Here is an 11,577-nt window from a genome sequence, read left to right as displayed (position 1 = left end):
GGCCATATTCCACACTTATCCTATTATCAGAGAGGTGACGCTAGCCCCAGCCCTGCCATATTGAATCCAAACTTAAATCTGAACAAGCTTTATTTAAACAGAAACAAAAATGCACTATTTACACATGCAGGGCCTCAGCTCTTTGTGTCACACAGAGCTCCAGATAAGGTTTTGAGTCTGGGAGTAACTTACCCTCTTATTTGAACACTGAGAGAGTAAAATGTATTTTCAGGGTGTAAAATGCAACATTACCTTAAAGTCATGAGTAATCTCAATAAATACTGTACAATCTTTAATAGTAATGGGGTAGGCATTAAAAAAGAGCCTTCCATTTTAACTGCAATGTTATTTTGAACTACTGTACAACCACGTGTGTGTTCTACAAGGTTCTTTATCTGCTGTGCATTTTTTTTCACACTGACTGCAAATTAATTACGTTAAATTAATATAAAGCCATACAGCTAAATAGGCTGTGTGGTCCAGTGGTTAAAGAAAAGGGCTTGTAACCAGGAGGTCCCCAGTTCAAATCCCACCTCAGCCACTGACTCATTGTGTGATCCTGAGCAAGTCACTTAACCTCCTTGTGCTCTGTCTTTCAGGTGAGACGTAGTTGTAAGTGACACTGCAGCTGATGCATAGTTCACACACCCTAGCCTTTGTAAGTCACCTTGGATAAAGGTGTCTGCTAAATAAATAAAATAAGAAAATGCATTAATAAGTTATAAAACAGTCTATTTAATATTATAGGCACTTTTTTAGTGGTTGCAACTGATGATGGTTCCAGTTGGATTTGTAGCTGGACTGGGGTATTTATGCTTCAAGCGGTGTAGCTTCAAATTTTTCTTATTCTTACTGTGATTGGCTGCAGGGCTAGCCAGAGACTGGATAAATGTTTCTTAGGTTGGTTTTTCTTGTGCATAGTTTCCTAGTACCTGATGACATTGTATTCTGGGAGATGTAGTTGTTAGTGGAAGTTTTAGGGGAGACAGGAGGGGAGGCAGACAAGCTGTGCAGCAAAATTGCTATGGGTAAATATTGTGGTAATGTATGTTTTGGTGGTGGTTGGCAGGGATGGGGTTAATTCCTGTCCCTGCCAAAAACATATGAGACTGTGGCTGCTCCTAATTGAACAATTGGTGCTAATTGGGAGCAACCACATCCTATAAATGGAGAGCACAGGGCTCCATTAGAGGAGAGGAGTTTTGTGAGTGAACCTGTGTTGTAGTTGCATAGTGTAGTTTCCTCGCTTCTCAGTCTCGCTGCTATCCTGTCACAGTTATTTTAAGTATTAAATTTAGTGAGTATTTGTGATTTTTTTTTTTTCAATGCGTAAAAACGGCAGATACACAGCTTATCTGGACCCCTGTTGTCCGTGTAACTATACTTTCGTGTTTCACACACTAGGCCAAGTTTGAAACTCAGACATAAACGTCCATTTGTCCTGAATATGATTGATGTGGTATAAATGCAAAGGAACAGAAGGATTGTTTATACAGTGCATTGTTTAACAAGAAGCGGGCCTATAGGGTTTGGAAGAAATAGTTAGAAATGGACTTGCCCAATGAAGTAAGTGTGTGGTAATGATAAAAGCTGCTGTTTTTTTTTCAGGATATCCAGCTGAGTTTCTATGTAAAACACAAGCACAGGTTTACAGCAATTAAATTAACTTGTGAATTTACACTTGACTTCAGAATTTTAGATTAAGGGACTGACATGTTTTTGTTTTAAAATAGCATTATAGTCTATAGAATAAGCTTTAAAGACTGCCACCAGATAGTTGTAGCTCATTTTATTATCAAACTATGTAGGTGACTCATCATTTGATGGTTGAACTACAGGAAATGTAGTCAAGGAGGGAAACATATTGTCTAGTGCCTTGACACAAACATCTTAAAAGGTGCTATTTGCAAATTGTACTTTATAGTACCAGCTAAAATCATTTCCCTTTTTAGGTGTTTGTTTGTCTGTTTATTTGCTTACATCTACATATGTAACTTTCTGTGCAATGAAACACAGTTTGAAGTGCATAAGCAAGCAATAGTATGTAAGGGGTCAGCTACAGTGTTGGATACATTTAGATCTATCTGAAAGAACCATCTCTGGAATTTGAAACAGTAAACAATTGAAGTTTCAGCATGCATGTATTTGCAATATTTATAGATCATTTATACAACACTGTAGCAATATGAGTGCTTTTTTTTTACCTCTTGAGGCAGGGTGGCAGGGTGAAAGCACGGGTGTGTAGGGAATATTGGGTGGCAGGGAGGGGGTTAAATTCCTCCCTGCAAAAACATGTAGGAATGTGTGTATAAAAAGGGTGATCACGGGTGTTAGTGGAAGGATTGTGATAGTGATGGTGATGGTACTGTGTGTGTTTGTTTTGTGATTTGTAAATAAATGTGCAAGAGTGCTTAAAGTGCCTGTCTCTGAGTCTCCTTGCCGACGCGACCCATTCACACCTCTCTATATACAATGATATTATATGTTACTATGAAAATAGAATGCTTTCGTAAAGAAATCTATTCTTGTAAACTACATGTTCACACACAGGTAATAAATTAATTCCTCCATCAGACATTACCCTGTACTGGCTTCAGTTTAAAGCAATAAATATTCAACAGTTGTATACAGTATAGCGTGCTGCAGTATTTGTACCAGCACCAGTATTACCGAATACTAATAGAATATATTATGACACAATGATATATGTCTCTCATACGTTTTGGGCTGGTAATGCACTGGTACATGCTCCACTTATCCAATTTGACATATATTATTGTTTGATAATATATTTAGACAAATATATTATTGTAGTAATGTTCTATAATATGATAAGAAAAATACTGCAACATGCTATTGTGTGTAAAACACCATTAGCAATCAGTTTAACAAACCCATAGCTGATCCATGACCACTGGACTACTGAAATATGTTCCACCCCCCCGGCGAGCCTGTCTACACACGAATGACTGCACATTAACCTCTGCATTCACCACTTTGATGACAGAGGCATTTGTATTATATATTGCTTCCAGGTTTTCTCCACCGTACCTAGCAGAGAAAACAAAATGCCTTGCAAGAGTTGTTTGTGGAAAATGCTGTCTCTGGAAAGGGCTCATGGGGTGTGGATGGGCTGATGAAAGCGGCAATGGTTATGTGCTGCAGTTGGTTTATTTCCCAGCATCCCGCTCGCCAGGGGGGCTCGGGTCTAGGGCTCCACTAATGAGACAGTGTTATTAATCTTTGCAGTAGGGCTGATGAATTCACTCGCTAGCAAAGGCTGCTCCTGCCTGCTTTGGCCCATAAAACCTGGAATGTTTCCCTTTCATGTGCTCTGTTGCTTATCGGCTCTGACAACAATATGGTAAGACTTCCCTTCCCCTGTCGGACTGCCCCTGGCTTTGGGCCACTGAAGGTCATCCTAAACACACTGAGATTTTTATAGGTGGTCAAGAGACATGCTGACAGGTCAGAATCAGAGCTCCTTTACTGGAGGATATTAACTTCAGCCCTTTTCTTGCCATGAATTTCTGCACAGAAGCTTTATAAATCAATGTTATCCTATTTATGGCCTAAGAAATTGTTGACTGGCTAAACTGAGCACAAAATGATTCTCTCTCAATCAGCAGTGGTTTCTATTAGTACTGTATTATTACTATTTTTAAAAGAACCTCTGCTGGGTTGTGTGAAGTCATCTGTGAAATAGAGCTATACCATATAATGGTCAGTTGCACAATAAAAAACAGTTGGGATTACTCGTCTTCATTTCCAGGCCCTGTGACAAAGATCGTTTTAGTTTTAAACACATCTCACCTGTGTCATTCCCACCTTGAAAACAGTATGTATGTGAAATGTGCTGTTGATTTTTAATACAAGTTTGTTTTGTGTGTTAGCAGCATTGTGCAGAACATTGATTATCTTTGGTTTTATATCCAAGATTATTCATGAAAAATGGAGAAAGATCATTCAAGAAAACAGTTGTGGTGGCAAGTCATACCTTGATTCCACAACTAAGTTAAAGTACAGACCATGTTTTCCACAATAAACACTGAATAGCATTCCCATTAACACAGGGAAAATATGATGAGACTTTTTAACCCTCATAAGGACACATCGGAAAACTGACTTTCCTGGTAACCTGGGGTCCAGCTGGACCCCAGCAATAAAACAACATATAACTAACAACTGGAGTAAATGAATGAATGAAAATGTGTATATGAACACTTTATTTTGCTTTTCCTTTACTTCTAGCCATCGTTTGTTATAATGCGTTGTTTATGCTATGCAAAATGGATAAGATGCACAATGCTCACAGCTGTCTCCTAGCAAGTGAAGAAACCACTGTATTATGGACGCTGTGGAACACCCAGACAAGCCCCAGTCCTCCTCTTTCATTAGGTGTATTGACTGTGTTCCTAGCTCTTTCCATTTTTGAGTTACAGGAACTTGAACACACATACTGATCTGCTGCTCGTCACAGCACTGGAGCACTGAATGAGGGGATGGTAGAAAGTACGCACATGGGCATGCCTGACATCAGTGGAAAGTGCAAAGTATGTCCTTTTAAATGACGTTGAAACCAGAACGCTATCTGTTGAAGCGACCGAGTAATAAGCAACAAATGAAACTTAAGAGCTGACTCACGTCACATGACTCAAGCCTTAGTTTCGGTTTGCTGTAGTTTCGCTCAGGAACGTGTGTTCAGGACATACAATACATCATTGGAAAGCTCAAAATCTGTACTTTCAAACAACCAGGTAGCTAGCTATTAGGGTGCCTGAGATATTCACACGAGAAGGTTGGACCTGCCGATACACTATGCCTGGGGTCCATATGGACCCCAAACCTAAAACAATTTGGGAAATTCAACCAGGCTACCTGGACTAGAATTATCCTTTGCATAGTGTAACAGGATAGGTGCCTGACAATTACCTAAAAGGAAACAAAAATCAAGTCACTAGATACACATAATAACTGATACTAAAACACTGTTAATGAAAAGGGTTAATGAAAAGGATAACAGCTGTTCATTGAAAATATACCACCCTGCCTTTCTCAAACCATTTTAGCCTGGGGCAGCAAACGGTATGTTCCCCATTTCACAACTCCATGTGTGACCCTGAAAGGTATCATGTGCTTGAGACTTGGCCTTCACCCCACAGATATGATAGTCCCAATATACACGGAAACAGGCTGACGTCCCAATATACACGGAAACAGGCTGACGTCCCAATATACACGGAAACAGGCTGACGTCTCAATATACACGGAAACAGGCTGAAGTCCCAATATACATGGAAACAGGCTCAAGTGCCTGGGTTTAAGAGCCTGCTGCTCAGGGTGCAATGAAATGTTATTGTCACATCTCGTCTGACTGTAGCTGTCTGATGTGACAAGTCATGAACTGCCAGTCTGTGCAGGTCTAAAGCTTTGGTTTTGTCTTGCTTGCCAACACCTCCAAATGAATTATTTTCAATAGGAAGGATTTTTTTTTCTCTGAAATGTCACAGACCCCAGCTTTGTGCTTTAAAGGATTTGATAATACAGCTTCTTCTGAATGCTGGTGTAATATGGCTTTCAATTGACTTTAATCTAAGAATGCTTGTTGTAAGTAGTTCGTTGAAAAAAATGTTTGTTTTGTTTTTTCCAGTTCACCGATGTTTGTGTTTATGTTTTATATACTTTGGAATTGTGTATTTTAATGTTTGTATGGTGTTCAATGATTAAAATGAAGGGTCAGGGTTGTCAACAGATGGAGGTGGGGTATTTGTTCCCAGTCCTGTTCCCTCAACCATCTTCAAATATATACTTAAGGGTTGTTTTCACATAAGGAAAATATGTTTTCCAGATCGTTAATGCATGATCTAAAGATAGAAAGCAAATTTCTGCATAGTACTATCTAAAGTAATCTAGATTCACACGATTCAATATAATCAAGCTGATCACTGAACTTAAGTAAGGTGGTCCTGGTCAGTACTTGGATAGGTGACTTCCAAGGAAAACCACAAGCTGCAGGAAGTGGTGATGATGTCTCAGTAGCTTGGGTTCCAGCCAGAGCATTCTGTATATTAGTGAGCGGATCTCAACAGAGCAACGTTTGGCATCCAGGCTAATGGCACTGTAACATGCATTCAGGTTGATTGAGTCCTCTAAGCTACCGACCCCTGGAAGACAAAGGCCATTTTACAGGTGTATGCTTGAGCTCACCAAGAGCCTGGGCAGTATGGGCCCACTGTAGCGAGCTGAAGAGAACTAGTTCAAGATGAACTTGCGTCCCTAAACTGTGGAAGCACTAGAGCCAATGCAATACTCCCTGTATAAACCCCAGAGAAGACTGGCAAATTCTCACAGCCAAGACACAAACCTCTACTATGCTGACTGTATGACACCCTCCACCTCACATGGTCTTGCCTTTACCAGGGGAGCCACTCTTGGCCCCCAGTAGCATTCTCTTTTTACTACAACTCAACCAACACCCCAACAGTGTTAGAGGAGCTCTGTGATATTATTGAAACATCAAACCAAGGTCTGCTCTGTAAGTATTATAGATCCTGACTGATTTTCAATACAGGTAAGAAGTCTGACTTGACTAAATGCATGTCCTGCCTCAAGTTCTAATGATATTATATTTGTGTTGTATTATCTTTGTACTTTAGCATAACTGAGAACTGCCCATTTCCAGGAACTGCTTTGTTTAATTTAAAAGATCATATCATGGAACTATATAATTAGATTTGCTGGATATTTTGGAAGGGGAACATTTTGACACTGAACCCCAGCATCAACTGTCCTGTCGGTTTTCTGTGTGGCTTCTGGCTCACATTCAATTTCAGAAATTCTTTACAGAAATAGAACATATGCTTGTTACTGTTGTAAGTGGCTTGTTAGCTGAGGATGTACTAGCTGAATGTTATAATAGTCCTCTGAGAATGAAGTAAAGCAGTCAGTAAAGAGTGCCTCCCTCGTGGGTTCAGCTTACGAGTTTAAAAGCAAAGTATTGATTGTGAGTTACCCAGCTTCAACTCAGATTTAATCTCATTATATTTCTTTATTCCCTGGTAGGTTTCTTAGTCCATTTGTACGACAAATCACTGCCGAAGCTGTGTGCAGTGTCCTTGCAGCAGTTCCTTGGCTCAAAATGGACAATTACTCAGACAAAATGACATTGTATGAGAGTCCCAGGCCAGTAAAACCATAAATGACATCTAGCACTGTGCTCCAAAAGTGCCCAAACTACCCAGCATTCATTTTACAACATAGGGCAATCTGATCCCAGACTGTTTTATCTCCATATAGCTTTTAACAGATTTGTGTTTCGATTTCCCCAACCCCCCCTCACCCCACTTTTTAAAGTACTCTGAGAATCATTAAAGTGTCCCACATACAGGATAGTAAAGGTGCTTATCCTGATTTTCAAGTAAGCTGGAATGGTGTTGCTATTATCCTACTATTAAGGTCTGTGCTGAAATCCATTATAGTCATGCATTAATTAGTTATGATGGTTTTTCTCTACTTGAAAGTGTTTTTTTGTTTTATTGTATATCAGTAAGTTTGACTGGGAGATAAAAAATAGTACAAATAAGTAAAGCTGAACCATCTACAATAAGCAAACAATTTGAATATGGCAGTGGTGCAGCTGAGAGGTGTCCTCTTACACAATTCTGTAAAATTACAGAAAAATGCCACTCTGTTTTCTGTAATTGTACAGTGTATGTGTAGAAGTTTGAATGAATAGTGCCAAAAAATAAAGACATGCAGAACATAAAGTGCCACTATATTTTGTGATTGAATCTACCCATGTACAATATGTGCAGATAAGAAGCTGGTCCACCCATCAAATAGAAAATGTTCTATTATATTAAATAAAACAGCATGTACAGTACATATGCGTTCAGCAGCCCTACACTTGCAAAATGTCAACATCTTGCACAGGACAAGCCAATATACATCTACTCCTAAAGAAGACCCTGATAAGCTGCCAAAAACCTCATTACCAGAAATAGGATACAAAATCTCCAACACACCACAAGGATAACAAAGAGAGAAAGGGTACTACTTTCCCCAAAAAGCATCAAAATTGCTGTTTAAAATGGTCAATAATATCTATGTGTCAAGTATTACTGCCTAATTGAATGGTTGTAGTTATTATTATTTATTTCTTAGCACACACCCTTATCCAGGGCGACTTACAATTGTTACAATATATCACGTTATTTTTACATACAATTACATTATTTTATTTACACATTAGTTTTACATACAATTACCCATTTATACAGTTGGGTTTTTACTGAAGTAGTCTAGGTAAAGTACCTTGCTCAAGGGTACAGCAGCAGTGTCCCCCACCTGGGATTGAACCCACAACCCTCCAGTCAAGAGTCCAGAGCCCTAACCATTACTCCACACTGCTGCCTGTATTTCATACCACAAAAAATACCTTAACCTGGTATGCTTGTGCTAATTCCAGAAAGACCTGTAGAAAATTGATCTTAATTTTTTTTATTCAGATTACGCTTCAAAAGCAGTGAACACACGCACACAACACGGGTGTAAAATTATTGTCACAACATATGATTTTATATATAAAAATGGTAGGTGGCAAGCTTAAGGAAACGTTTATCAACTGCATTTTGTCCAAAAACTAATCTTATGCATCAAAACTAATCTTATGCATCAATCTTATGTAAGCCTTTCTATATCCACTGCCCAAAGAGAGAATCTTGCAAATGACCTGACCAGATCTCTCTTGAAAAATAGATTGTAATCTCAGTGGGGCTTTCCTGGTTAAATAGAGGTTAAATAAATGGATGCACAGAATTTGCAATCATCATTACTACTTTTAACTTTTTTGAACATGACCAATGCGTCTTCTACACACCAGAGAGCGCTGTTAATAAGCGTCCCTTGTAGCTTTCAGATGCGGTACTGCCCTTGATTATGCGTGTTTAGTGATTCTTTCACATAAGACGGAAAACAGATTTCGATGGCCACCAAATTAGTTTATCTGGCCACAGTATCCCTCTGAGGGCTCAAGAGAAACATTGCTTGGGGATAGACAGATACGGCTCTTGTTTTCTATTTTAGCACTATCCATTACATGAATTAAATCCACCCTTCAGATTTCTCCAGAATATTTAATACATTTACCGTTTTGTTTTTTTTTGTTTGTTTTTTAGAATTGTTTGTGCATTGTTTAATTGTAATAAAGGATCACCTATATGAAGTTTAGGCTTTTGCATTGGTAAGTATATTCATCCTTTTTCAATAAAAGTGCAAATGCACATAAGTTAGTAGTAATTATTTTGTAATACATTTGTATAGTCCTTTGTATTATTATTATTATTATTATTATTATTATTATTATTATTATTAATAATAATAATAATAATAATAATAATAATAATAATAATAATAATAATAATAATAATAATAATAGAATATAATTATTTAAATATATATATTCATACATAGATCAACTAGAGAATTTGGTCAATATGTTGTATTATTAAGTAAGATTATGAATATTACATAACCTTTTTTTTAAAACGCAGACTGCGAAATCGACACATTATCAACCTGTTTTGGGCAATATCTTTATCCAATTCTTCTTAGCTGCACCGTACCTATGTGTCTTCTGTTTGCGATATCAGCGGCAGCGTGAGTAGTAGATGTTTTAATGATGGTGTGTCTCCTCGCCGAGCTGTCACTCCTAGCCTCATCACCGACTCCTTCAGACAGAAAAATAATTGGCCGTTTCCTTCTGCTTGAAGACTGGCGATCCACTGGGATTTGCACCCGCCTCTTTTTTTAATATAAATCTGGGGCGATTATCCAGTCACACAGTACCACTGTGATTCGGATGCGATATTTACATTGTCAGATCACCCGTCCTACTGTAGTTTCCTCTCGTTTGACGTGTGTATAGCCTAGATCTTAAAACCTATAATACAATCACAAACTGCAACCGACTAAATGATCTTCATAAATTTTAGTTTGGATTATTTTATGCTATGTATTGACAAGACGTGAAAAAAATAATTATATTAATTATAAAAACAGAAAGAAAGAAAGGAGAAAGAAAGAAAGAAAGAAAGAAAGAAAGAAAGAAAGAAAGAAAGAAAGAAAGAAATGACATATTACATGTATATGTAACCAAAATGTAATGTTTTGTTTTACTATAATATGGTACATTATACTATAGCCTGCGTTGTTTCAAGTTATTTAAAATTTAAATTAAATAGTACAGCAAGCCCCTGTGAAACCTGTTTTAAATTAATTCAGTAGTGATATTTACTTCAGCAGAGTTTAACACTGAAATGAATATCCATCCCTCTTATGCCGCTCACTTTTCGTGAAACAGGCTATGTGTTTATAAAAGCAAGCAGATACTGTTCACAGTAAACTCAAGATTAAGCACTTGAAAGGTGAGATCGTGACACCTTTTTCTCGGTTAAGAAAACCCCGCGGCAGCTAAATTTCCAATGTCTTCACGCCTGCATCTTAAAACCTACTCAGTCCGTGTATTTGTTATAAACAAATCATTACAGTTAATCATCTGATTTACAAGAAAAGAAACACTATGAATATGAATAACAAAAACTAATAATAATCTGTTTTCTTTGGTATTCGAATCTTTAGTGTTCAGTGGGTTTAAAAAAAAAAAAAAAAAAACACTATGATCAGCATTTCAACCTTCGTTTCCAAGTCCCGCTGATAGCCTCTGTGCTCCTCAAAATCTTTACTGTATTTACTGATGTCGAGTGATTGATGTGTTCAGTATAGGCTACTGTCTGTATTTCTATTTAATATCGCTATTTAAAATATATCTGGAATTTTTTTTAAGGGGGGGGGGGGGGGGGGGGTTGACAAATGTAGCTGTCTTTAAATATGTTTTATGCCGACTATTTTTTATTAAAAAGTTAAACGAGCCGATTAAGTCACACTTTTTTCTACTCCAGCGAATAACGGGCGGAATGAATGTGGCGGAATAAAAAAAAATTGCTCTGCATTTTAAGTAGTGCTCTTGCAATGCAAACACATAACAAATCATTATTAATTTTATTTGATTTTAGCAAAGGTTTGGTCTTTGTTTTATGAAAGTTAGTGTTGTAGCTACAACCTCCAAGCAGCGAGGGTAAAGCGATCATCACTGTGGTTTTAGGAATGTATAGGTAGAAAAATAAAATCTTATTTTCTCATTATCATTTTTCCATGATTAAATTAAGAAACTGAGATGGTTTAATGACACTAATTACAACATTAAAGTCAGGCAGAGCGCTCAGAAGTAAAACCCGAAAACCAGAACCCATAAATATCAGTTCTGGTGTATTTAGAAGCATTTGACTTTTGCACTTGAAGTAAGTGTGATATTTCAAGGTTTATTTCAGACAGTGTGTGATTGACACTGATAGTTGAGCTGGGGGTTGTGTCGAGTTCATCGGGCTGCGGTTTGCAAGGAGCCTTACAGCTGGCCAATCACATTAATGTAAATCAAAAGCATATTCATGAGTATAAGTCAGAACACAGCCAAACAGCCAATCAAATCGAGTAGTTAGCCGAAAAAGCTCGAGCTTCAAC

Source organism: Acipenser ruthenus, chromosome 3 (assembly GCF_902713425.1).
Source record: "Acipenser ruthenus chromosome 3, fAciRut3.2 maternal haplotype, whole genome shotgun sequence".
NCBI lineage: Eukaryota > Metazoa > Chordata > Actinopteri > Acipenseriformes > Acipenseridae > Acipenser > Acipenser ruthenus.
The sequence above is the reverse complement of the archived record's forward strand: the minus strand, read 5'-3'. Positions refer to the sequence as shown.